Source organism: Heptranchias perlo, chromosome 28 (genome assembly GCF_035084215.1).
Source record: "Heptranchias perlo isolate sHepPer1 chromosome 28, sHepPer1.hap1, whole genome shotgun sequence".
NCBI lineage: Eukaryota > Metazoa > Chordata > Chondrichthyes > Hexanchiformes > Hexanchidae > Heptranchias > Heptranchias perlo.
The window spans coordinates 13,484,403-13,496,606 of NC_090352.1; the positions used below are offsets into that span (position 1 = coordinate 13,484,403).

The window sequence follows — 12,204 nt, forward strand, 5'->3', positions numbered from 1 at the left end:
GGGCATCCTATGCAGATCCTTGAAGGATACATGTGTATAGTCTATGATGCCCTAAACCTTAGAACAATTGTCAGTATGGGTCTGTAAATCAAGGTAAAATAGATTAAGAGGTCAAGTATTTCATTGCTGTTTGTGGGATTGAGCTGTGTTCAAATTGGCTGCTGCAGTTACTTATATATCAATAGTCATTGCAAAAAGTAATTTGTGTGAAGTACTCTGACATTTTTCAAAATTGTGTTAAGTGCTACAGAAATGCATGTCTTTCTTTTGTTTCTCCATCTGCTGCTGTTGCTCCAAGCAAATGTCTTCAAAGATATCAGCATCCATCACCTGTTTGCCATAGTAGTATGTGACTGGCTGATATTGAATGTTTCCTGTGACTGTCTGGACTGGTGTAGTTCATGGATGTGGTGACTTTCACTGCCACAATTAGTGAAATCAAGATGGTGGATTGTGTCTGCTGCTATTGTACCTCTAACTTACCAAGCAGCCTTTCTTGTTCCTGTTGTTCTTCTGTCAGTTAATGTGACACTGCTTGTTGTACCATGCTGATGATCAAAAAACTTTACAGTTTTGTGTGTCTTTCTGCATGCTGCTGACTTGCTCTGTGGCTCTATTACACCTTTTGTTGAGCGTGACATATGCACAGTGCAGAAGTGAAAGGTTGCAAAATTTTGCACAAATCTGCCTTATAACAAGAGCTCAATATGAAAAATGCATTAAGTTTCATAAATACTATTAATGGTATGAACATAAGAAATAGGAGCAGGAGTAGGCCTTTTGGCCCCTCGAGCCTGCTCCGTCATTCAATAAGAACATGGCTGATCTTTGACCTCAACTCCACTTTCCCACCCGATCCCCATATCCTTTGATTCCCTTAGAGTCCAAAAATCTATCAATATCAGTCTTGAATATACTCAACGATTGAGCAACCACAGCCCTGAGGTAGAGAATTCCAAAGATTCACAATCCCGAGTCAAGAAATTTCTCCTCATCTAAGTCCTAATTGGCCAACCCCTTATCCTGAGACTATGCCCCCTAGATTTAAACTCTCCAGCCAGGGGAAACAGCCTCTCTGTATCTACCCGTCAAGCCCTCTAAGAATCTTATATATTTCAATGAAATCACCTCTCATTCTTCTGAACTCCAGAGAGTATAGGGCCACACTATTCATAGGACAACCTTCTCATCCCAGGAAACAATCTAGTGAACCTTCATTGCGCCTCTAAGGCAAGTATATCATTCTTTAGGTAAGGAGACCAAAACTGTATGCAGTACTCTAGGTGTGGACTCACCAAAGCCCTGTACAATTGCAGCAAGACTTCCTTGCAGTAAAGGCCAACATACTATTTGCCTTCCTAATTGCTTGCTTTACCTAGAATCATAGAAAGGTTACAGCACGGAAGGAGGCCATTCGGCCCATTGAGTCTGCACTGGCTCGATGCAAAAGCAATCCAGCTAGTCCCACTCCCCTGCCCTATCCCCGTAGCTCTGCAATTTTTTTTCCTTTCAAGTACTTATCCAGTTCTCTTTTGAAGGCCATGATTGAATCTGCCTCCACCACCCCCTCGGGCAGTGCATTCCGGATTCAAACACTCGCTGTGTAAAAAAGTTTTTCCTCATGTCACCTTTGGTTCTTTTGCCAATCACCTTAAATCAATGCCCTCTGGTTCTTGACCCTTACGCCAATGGGAACAGTTTCTCTCTATCTACTCTAACTAGATCCTTCATGATTTTGAATAACTATCAAATCTCCCCGCAACCATCTCTGTTCCAAGGAGAACAACCCCAGCTTCTCTAGTCTATCCATGTAACTAAAGTCCCTCATCCCTGGAATCATTCTAGTAAATCTCTTCTCCACCCTCTCTAAGGCCTTCACATCTTTCCTAAAATGCAGTGCCCAGCACTGGACACAATACTCCAGTTGTGGCCAAACCAGTGTTTTATAAAGGTTCATCATGACTTCCATACTTTTGTACTCTATGCCTCTAATTATAAAGCCCAGGATCCCGTATGCTTTTTAAAACTGCTTTCTCAACCTGCCCTGCCACCTTCAACGATTTGTGCACATATACCTCCAGATCCCTTTTACAGTTGTGCCCCCTAGTTTATATTGCCTCTCCTCATTCTTCCTACTGAAATATATCACTTCGCATTTTTCTGCGTTAAATTTCATCTGCCACGTGTCCGCCCATGCCACCAGCCTGTCTATATCCTCTTGAAGTCTATCTCTAACCTCCTCACTGGTTACTACCCTTCCAAGTTTTGTGTCATCTGCAAATTTGGAAATTGTGTCCTTTACACCCAAGTCACTAATAAATATCAAGAAAAGCAGTGGTCCCAGCACCAACCCCTGGGGAACACCACTGTACTCCTCCCTCCAGTTTGAAAAACAACTGTTCATCACTACTCTCTGTTTCCTGCCCCTTAGCCAATTCCGTATCCATGTTGTTACTGCCCCCTTTATTGCATGAGCCGCAACCTTGATAAGCCTACCAAGCGGCACTTTATCAAACGCCTTTTGAAAGTCCATATACACCACATCAACTGCATTGCCCTCATCTACCCTCTCTGTTACCTCATCAAAAAACTCTATCAAGTTAGTTAAACATAATTTGCCTTTAACAAATCCGTGCTGGCTTTCCCTAATCAATCCACACTCATCCAAGTGACCATTAATTCTGTTCCAGATTATCGTTTCTAAAAGTTTCCCCACCAGTGAGGTTAAACTGACTGACCTATAGTTGCTGGGTTTATCCTTACACCTTTTTTCGAACAAGGGTGTAACATTTGCAATTCTCCAGTCCTCTGGCACCACCCCCCCGTATCTCGGAATGTTTGGAAGATTATGGCCAGTACCTCCGCAATTTCTACCCTTACTTTCCTCAGCAACCTAGGATGCTTCCCATCTGGACCTGGTGACTTATCTACTTTAAGTACAGCTAGTCTTTCATGTACCTCTTCTTTATCAATTTTTAGCCCATCCAGTACCTCAACTATATCTTCCTTTACTGAGACTGTGGCAGCATCTTCTTCCTTGGTAAAGGCAGATGCAAAGTACTCATTTAGTACCTCGGCATGATAACTTTCTGTGTTTCGTGTACAAGGACACCTAAATCCCTCTGAACACCAACATTTAATAGTTTCTCACTATTTAAAAAATATTCTGTCTTTCTATTCTTCCTACCAAAGTGAACAACCTCACATATCCCCAAATTACACTCCATTGGCCATCTTCTTGCCCACTCACTTTACCTGTCTATATGCCTTTGCAAACTGTGTCTTCCTCACAGCTTACTTTCCCACCTAGCTTGGTATCGTCAGCAAACTTGGATACATTACACTCGGTCCCTCCAACTAAGTCATTAATATAGATTGTAAATAGCTGATGCCCAAGCACTGATCTTTGCGGTACCCCACTAGTTACAGCCTGCCAACCCGAAAATGACCCGCTTATCCCTACTCTCTGTTTTCTGTCCATTAACCAATCCTCTATCCATGCCAGTATATTACCCCCAACCCCATGAGCCCCTATCTTGTGTAACAACCTTTTGTGTGGCACCTTACCAAATGCCTTTTGAAAATCCAAATATACTACTCCACTGGTTCCCCTTTATCTATCCTGTTGGTTACATCCTTAAAAAACTCTAATAGATTTGTCAAAAATGATTTCCCTTTCATAAAGCCATATTGACTCTGCCTAATCATATTATGATTTTCTAGGTGTCCCGTTACCACGTCCTTAATAATAGATTCCAGCATTTTCCTGATTACTGATGTCAGGTTAACTGACATCAGTAATCAGGAAATGAGATAGGGTTAATTAGTAATATCCATGGTTCCCTGTTTTCTCTCTCCCTCCTTTCTTGAATAGAGGTGTTATATTTGCTACCTTCCAATCCACTGGGACCGTTCAAGAATCTAGGGAATTTTGGAAGATCACAACCAATGCATCCACTATTTCTGCAGCCACCTCTTTTAGAACTCTCGGATGTAGGCCATCAGGTCCAGGGGATTTGTCGGCTTTTAGTCCCATTAATTTCTCCAGTACTTTTTCTTTACTAATATTAATTACTTTAAATTCCTCACTCTCATTAGACCCTTGGTTCCCTTCTATTTCTGGTATTTTTTTTGTGTTTTCTACTGTGAAGACAGATGCAAAATATTTGTTTAATGTTTCTGCCATTTCCTTATTCAACATCATAATTTCTCTTGTCTCAGCCTCTAAGGGACCCACGTTTACTTTCACTATTCATTTTTACATACTTGTAGAAGCTCTTACAATTTGTTTTAATATTTCTTGCTACTTTACTCATATTCTATTTTCTCCCTCTTTATCAATGTTTTGGTCATCCTTTGCTGGTTTCTAAAACTCTCCCAATCCTCAGGCTTACTGCTTTTCCTAGAAACATTATATGCCGCTTCTTTTAATCTAATACTATCCTTAACTTCTTTAGTTAGCCACAGATGGATCACTTTTGCCATGGAGTTTTTATTTCTCAGTGGAATGTATATACTTTGAGAATTATGAAATATTTCTTTAAATGTTCGCCATTGCTTATCTACTGTCATGTCTTTTAATCTAATTTCCCAATCAATCGTAGCCAACTCACCCCTCATACCTATGTATTCGGCTATATTGAAGCTTAAGACTCTAGTTTCAGACTTAAGTACATCACTCTCGAACTCAAAGTGAAATTCTATCATATTATGATCACTCTACCCCAGAGGATCCCTTACCATGGATATTACTAATTAACCCTATCTCATTACACAAGACAAGATCTAAAATAGCCTGTTTGCTGGTTGATTTCATGATGTATTGTTCTAGGAAACTGTCTCGAATGCATTCCATGAACTCTTCCTCCAAACTACTTTTGCCAATTTGATTTTCCCAGTCAATATGAAGATTAAAGTCCCCCACGATTATTGCAATACCTTTGTTACAAGTTCCTTTTATTTCTTGATTAATACTCCCCCTTTTTAGTTTAAAGCCCTATCTACCGCCCTAGTTATTAGATTCACCAGGATACTAAATGTGGGCCAACAACCCCCACATCCCATGAACGAATAAAAAAAAACACTGGTCCCAGCCTGTTTTAAGTGGAGCCCGTCCCGATGGAACAGCTCCCTTTTTTCCCCAGTGCTGGTGCTAGTGCCCCATGAATTGAAACCCCTGTCTCCCACACCACTCTGAGCCACGCATTTAACTCTCTTATCTATTTGACCCTATGCCAATTTCCACGTGGCTCAGGTAGTAATCCAGAGGTTACCACCTTTGAGGTTCTGCTTATTAATTTGGACCCTAGCTCCTCAAACTCCCTCAGTAGAACCTCATTCCTAGTTCCACCTATGTCATTAGTTCCTACGTGGACCGCGACAACCGGATCCCCCTCCTCATGCTCGAAGTTCTTCTCTAGGCACGAGGAGATATCCTTAACTCTGGCAGCAGACAGGCAACATAGCCTTTAGGACTTCCAGTCGCAGCTGCAGAGAACAGTATCTATCCCTCTGACTATGCTATCCCCTACCACCACCACATTCCTTTTTACACACCATCTGCTCTGCCATCCCTAATCTAACCTTGTTTTATATATTTAATTAGTTAAAGTTTTTATTCACTCGATTTTTAGTTTTATTAACAAATTAGTTTATCTAATTTAAGTTATTAATTTAATGAAGTGACAGCAAGTTATAGTTTCCTAGCTCTTGGTTCAAGCCACTGCCCTAGCTTAGACAGCAAAAGAAGGGTAATACTCACCAACCGATCACCCACCTGTTATCCTATGTTGTCACTTGATTTTTTTTTTTGTTTGTTTTTAATTTCACCCTTTTATAGGGAGTGGTTCCTGGGCCTCCCGCTCCGGTCCACTCTCTCGTGCTATTGCTACCGCTGCCCTCATCGCCACTTTTATAGGGAGTGGTTCCTGGGCCTCCCGCTCCGGTCCACTCTCTTGTGCTACTGCTACCGCTGCCCTCATCGCCACTTTTATAGGGAGTGGTTCTTGGGCCTTCTGCTGGTCCACTCTCATGCTCAGCTTAATGCTCAATTTGAACAAGTATTAACTCTAATGCAGTGAGGAATTTTGATCCCCAAGAAGTCTGACTGAATCTTTGTACAGGATAACAGCTGTATAAGCCTTGAAATGGTTTAAACTATGCCAAGGGGTATGGGAAGAAAGAATCAGCAAGAATTGTTACCATTGGACAGTAGACAAATGCAAATAATAAAAAATATGTACTTAGAAAGAAAAGCTGGAAGATACAGAGACAGATGAAAAGGATAAGATTTACTTGTTGCAGTGCTGTCAGTCATATTGTATGTCTTAAGACAGCTTCAGTGAGATGTGTAATGGAGGCAGGAAGTGTTCAGAGGATGAATGCTCAGGGAAGATGGTTGAGGAAGCTGTTTTAACGAGCACTACACAAACATCTGGTACTATTTCCTCTGCTTTTGGAATAATTTTTGATAATGCTCCTAATAATCCAATTAGTTAGCAGACCTTGAAAGGGGCTGTGCCCTCCACGTGGTGATAGTTGAACTCCCTGTGCCAATCACATTATTATGGTACATAGATTACATTTTACATATCTTTTGTGCTTTATAAGCAGATAAAACCATGCCCTTGTGAAGCAGGAGGTGGGAATTAGGAGACACATCCACACAACCACAATCACTCCATTTCACTTTCACAGAGAACTTTCTTTAATTCTAGCAGCACAAGCTAAGATCATCAAGTGTTGGTAGTGCACTTAAGGGTTGCATGCAGGGCAGTCTTCAGAGAGGGTAGCAGGCTCTTTGCAGAGGTCCATGTCACCTGCTGTCTAACGTTGCCTCAAGACTGATAATTCTGTGCAGATCCCTTGGAATGGAAAATGCTGAAACTTGTTGGTACCAAAAGGTTACATGAAGCACTACCATAAAGTACGTTTTGGATGCACAGTTAGGTGCTATACCAGAGTGCATGGCCCAAATGTGCACCAAAATAGGCTAACTGAATAGAAGTATGGAGCAGAGATTCCCCTAGATGCAAGCTGACATTCTTCACATTGCATCCTGAATCTCTGAGGTAACAGATACAGCAAGTTTAGCATCTGTACACACAGCCGCTCAGAATGCATTGGTATTGGAGTGCAAGATGCCTTTAAGGCTGGTTTGGACTCTTTGGGTGGGGGGGAAAGAGTGGAGAATCTCATGGAGGAAATGTATAAGTTTGTGCCATCACAATGGTCCCTACTAACACAGTCCCAAATACCATTTGAGCCTCTGACCTCTGGTTTGTACAACAGTACCCCTGCATAAGATGTCATGATTGACATTCCTACCGGCATGATTCCTCTGCAGCCACACTGTTCTGGTCAAGTGTCTAGTTTGCATAATTCTGAATCCTTTCCAAGAGGGGCAACAGCATCTCATCTGAGTCCCAGGATTGATATGGGGCATGACGTTGTTTGCATTCAGAGGCAACAGGCCTTCTTTATCTGGCAGTGTCCGTAGTTGCATTCTTGAGCCAAGAAGCACTTACAGGTGGATCTATAGGAACATGCTACAGGGCAACCCTTTACTTTAGATACAGTGGGGGCTAAATTCGATAACCCCCGAATCCGGATGCAGGCATCGTGGTGCGTGATTAAACCGCACCTGGTGCTTCTGATGCAGGCAGCAAGTGAGATTCGTGCTGCCTGATCATTACTATGATTTGTATCTGCAGCCAGCGCTACCCGCGCTGTTGAGAGGCTGCATGCACAAGCAGGAGGCCCAAAATGGGGCGTGGCCAGCACTAGTTAAAGGCAGCTTGCAACTCTTAAAGGGGAGGTGCACAGTCAATGAGAGCAGTGCAGGATGGCAGGCAGGATTGCTGGACCGGCAAGAGTTCTCGGAAGACACACTGGAGGCCCTGGTGGAAGGGGCGGATAAAAGGAGGGCCATCCTGTACCCCTGGGTGGTAGGAGACCCTCCAGACACCAGCTGCGCCGACAGTGGCCCAGGAGGTGATTCCCAGGAGCATGGCACCACGCAAGTGGGTGCAGCGCTGAAAAAGTTCAATGATTTGACACGAGTGGTCAAGGTAAGTGAATCCAAGTGTCAAATGGCACAACCTACCAACTGCACCACTGCTCCACGCATTACACCCCCCGTCATCCACCCACTGACAAATGCTGCCCATTCGTACGCAACTCTGCACTTCGCATGCTGCATCTCACCCTCACATAGTACCACATTTGCAGGCCACACAACCACCATTTATGTGTCACACACACTGTCAGCTATTTGACCATGACAGGCACATCACAGACACCTTGCAGGATACTTGCTGACACGCTGCCCTCTGTCTTGCAGGAGAAGGTGGCGAATAACAGCCGGCAGCAGGAGAGACCTGAGGGAGGACAGGCACGCCTTCACGTCCTCACCCCGCTGGAGGAGACAATGTTGCGCATCATTGGGCGGGCCGTCGCTCTGGACGTGGCCACAGGCAGCGCTGGAGGTTCCGAAGGGGAGGGGTCTCTGTATACCTAAGCCTCCTTCTCGTTTCTCACATCTCCGTCATCCCACAATCTTTTCTGACTCACATGCTGAAGATGGTGTCAGCACACATGTCTTACTTGCTCCTCTTCCCGCTCCACAACTCAACCTGTTTCCCTTGATCATTGCAGATACCCAAGAACTGGAGCTGGCACCGTCTGGGGAGGAGGAGGAGGACACTGAAGTAACACCACCAGCTCAGATACTGACACTGCGGATCCTTTAGATGCTAGGTTGGAGGAGGGATCGGCATGTGGTGAGACACCAAACGTAAGTGCGCAGGAGCTGGGGCAGGGGAAACGGATATCGCAGGTGTTCGCTCGCCGGAGGGCGAGGTCGCTCACTAGTTCTACTGCCGAAGGGTCAGATGATGACTTCAATCGGCCAGGCTACAAAAGACCGCTGATGGGCGTACACCACCCATTGTTTGGTGCACTGAGAAGCCTGCCAGAAAGCCTGCGCACAATGTCAATGGGCATGGAGGAGTCCACTTCAAACTTGGCACAGGGCTTTGCGCAGAGCTTGGAGTCCATTCTTACCCACATGGAACGGGTGGCCAGCTCCATCAGCACACCTGAGGAACCCACCATGATGCAGCATCTGATGGCCGATGTCGCGGTTTCCATTGCAGCACAAACAGCTGCCATTGCAGCACAAACCAATGTCATCAAAGGTCTGTAAGCTTCAGCTGACGCTCAGACTGCTGCAATGGCAGCTCAGAATACTGCAATGGAATCGCACACTGCTGCTATCGTGGCTTTGGGTACCACTGTGGAAGGGGGCTTCCAGGGCATCACAGCACTCCAGCTGATCACCAGGAGTGCTGAAGCACCGTCCCGTGCGAGTGGCAGTGGTGCCATGGTAATCGAACCTGCTATCCCTCTATCCTGATGAGAGCATTCCTGCTCCCACCCCTGCCACTCCAGTGCCTTTGCTGTTGCCTATCAGCCAGCCAGGCTAGACTGCTGCAGCCCATGCCGAGATGGTGCAGTCTGAAGCCGGGCCCTCCAGGCCCAGAGCTGCTGTAGGTCGTCCTTCAAGGCCATGTGCACGCTCCTCAATTGAAGGTCAGCAGCTTTCCACCATCCATGCTTCAGCCACTGGGGTGCACCTTGTAGGAGCACTAGGATAGGTAAAGGCACATGAACAACAGGCACTAAAGGGAATGCACAAGGGTGAATAGTCTCATTTTGTTTGCATCATTTCATGTGTTAATTTGTCAACATGAACTTGCATTTGGTGGTGGTTTTTATTTCTGCGATGAGCTGCGGGAGGAAGCAATGTGTAATCATATGGAGGGCGATTTGATGGTCATGTGGGAAAGGATGGGTGGGGAGTGTAGTACTGTTGGTGACTTGGGAGATGTCATTCATGTTATTGATATCACTCACGTATCAGGTGAGCACACAGAGCCCTGGCAGACAGGGCCAGTGTTCCTGTTGCCCCCTTGCGTCTTCCTTCACTTACCCCTCTGTCTCCTCCCCCTCATCCTCAGCCTCTTCCTCCCCTTCATCCTCAGCCTCTTCCTCCTCCTTCTCTGGCTCAGGGTCTTGCCGGATAACCGGTGGCAAGGGCTGTTCCCTCATAATGGCGAGGTTGTCCAGCATGCAGCATACCACGACGAATCTTGACACCCGCTCAGCTGAGTACTGCAGGGCTCCAACAGAACGGTCCAGGCAACGGAAGCATTGCTTTAGGATGCCTATGGTACGTTCAATGATGTAGCATGTGGCAGCATGGCTGTCATTGTAGGCCCGCTCTGCACATGTGCGCATGTTCCTGACTGGGGTCGTGAGCCATCTCATGAGGGGATAGCCCTGGTCAACCTGTAGCCAGCCTTTTCACTTGCCGAGCTGATTCAAAAGGTAGCTGGCAATTTGGACTGCCACATAGTGAAGGCGTCGTGACTGTTCTCAGGGTGACAGGCATTGATCTCCATGATGGTCACACACCAGCTGCACATTCAGGGAGTGGAACCCCCTTCGGTTCATGAAGGTGGCCGAGTTGACATGAGGAGCACACATGGCAATATGCATGCAGTCAATGGCACCCTGCACCATGGGGAAGCCTGCAATGCGAGCAAACCCTCATGCTTGCTCGTTCTGTTTCTGTCTATCAAGAGGGAATGTGATGCACCTGTTGCGCATCTTGTATAGTGCCTCCGTGATCTCCCTTATGCAGCAGTGCACTGCACACTGAGATGTTGCACAGTTTGCCAGCAGAAGCCTCTAATGATCCAGAGCCGTAGAAGTTCAGTGCCACAGTTACCTTCACAGCCACAGGCAATGCTGTCCTTGCCCTGCTCTGAGGATATAGTTGTGGCTGCAGCAGGTGGCAGATCTCTGTCACAACCTCTTGAGTGAACCTCAGCCGTCGGATGCACTGATCCTCGCTCAACTGGAGGTAAGAGTGGTGTTCCCTGAAGGTCTTCATGGGATATGGCCTCCTCCTCAGTGCCCTGCACCTCCTCCTCCTCCCTCTTCTCGCAGCTTGACCTGCTCTGTGTAGCCTCTCTGCATGCTCCCAGTCGTGTTCTATGTCCAGCGGGAGCCCTAGCAGACCACCCATGGTTGCCAGGAATCTTGTTCAAACAGTGTTGTAAATTACACCAACCATAAGGCAGTACCTGCCAAACCATCTCAAATATACTATAGCAACACTCTGAGCATAGGAAGCTTCAACAAACACATCCTATTCTACCAGAAGCCAGAAGCAATAATCCAGCAACTAACTTGCAACACCTGCATGATCCCTTTAAAAAGCATTGGTGGGGGGGTCCTCCAGGCCGTCTAAGACATGTTCAGATGTTCGTGATTAAGACAGTACGTTGAGTTCGAAAATGGTGTCTATCACTTTAAATCAGCGTTGCACACTGATCTAACGCATATTCTCCCTACTTTACATGCTGCCGGCATTCGTTATCTGCGCTTGTGCAAAACCCTTTACCAAAATGGCGTCCGGCGCAAGTAACGCTAGAAACATGAGCATGCATTCCGGACACCATTTTGGAACTTCAGGAGGCCGCATGGCGCTGAAACAACAAGCACTACATGGCCCAATTTCTAGCCCAGTGTATCTTAATTATGCTGGTTTCATGGGTTAGATAGATAGATAGGTGTTGAGCCTAAAGACAACAGAATCACGAGCCTCTTGCAAGCAACCGGGGACAAGATTAGTATCATCCTACAGGAGCAGCTAAGGTCAGCGGCAAACTGTGCATTGTGCCTGCAAGATTGTGGCCCCTAGTGGTTCAAATCTTCCTGAGCGGTTAAAAATAAATGATTTTACTTGCCAGGAGGATCTTCAGCCTGTCCCCAGAACCCCCACAAATCTTCTAGTTGATGAGGGTCCAGGGACAGGACTTAGCTCCAGCTTTTCATAAGCCCTCTGTGCTGAGGTGCCCATGGAATGGAGTCTCAGTAAATTGAGATTGGAAGCTGGGGATGCCCTTCCTGCTTCACTAAAATATGCATACTGGATCCATGCCACTTACAGTGCAGACCCAGTTCTCCTCATGGGTAAGTAAGCCCTAGGAAATCTCAGGGCAGAGACTGGAGGCAACAGTTCTTTACCCCTTTTCCTCTGCCCTGCCCAGGGCAGAGGAGAATCTCCCCTATAATTTATTTTTTACTCAATATGTCAAGTACTCAGAGTTTCACACATTAAACAAGAAGCCATTT

The 12,204-nt window shown here is 45.8% G+C and overlaps 1 protein-coding gene across 13 annotated transcripts in view; it reads right to left on the reverse strand.

The window, feature by feature from the left end:
• The window catches only part of LOC137344858 (elastin-like), a 306,346-nt gene that overhangs the window by 59,595 nt on the left and 234,547 nt on the right, over positions 1 to 12,204 (reverse strand). The window lies entirely within an intron of this gene.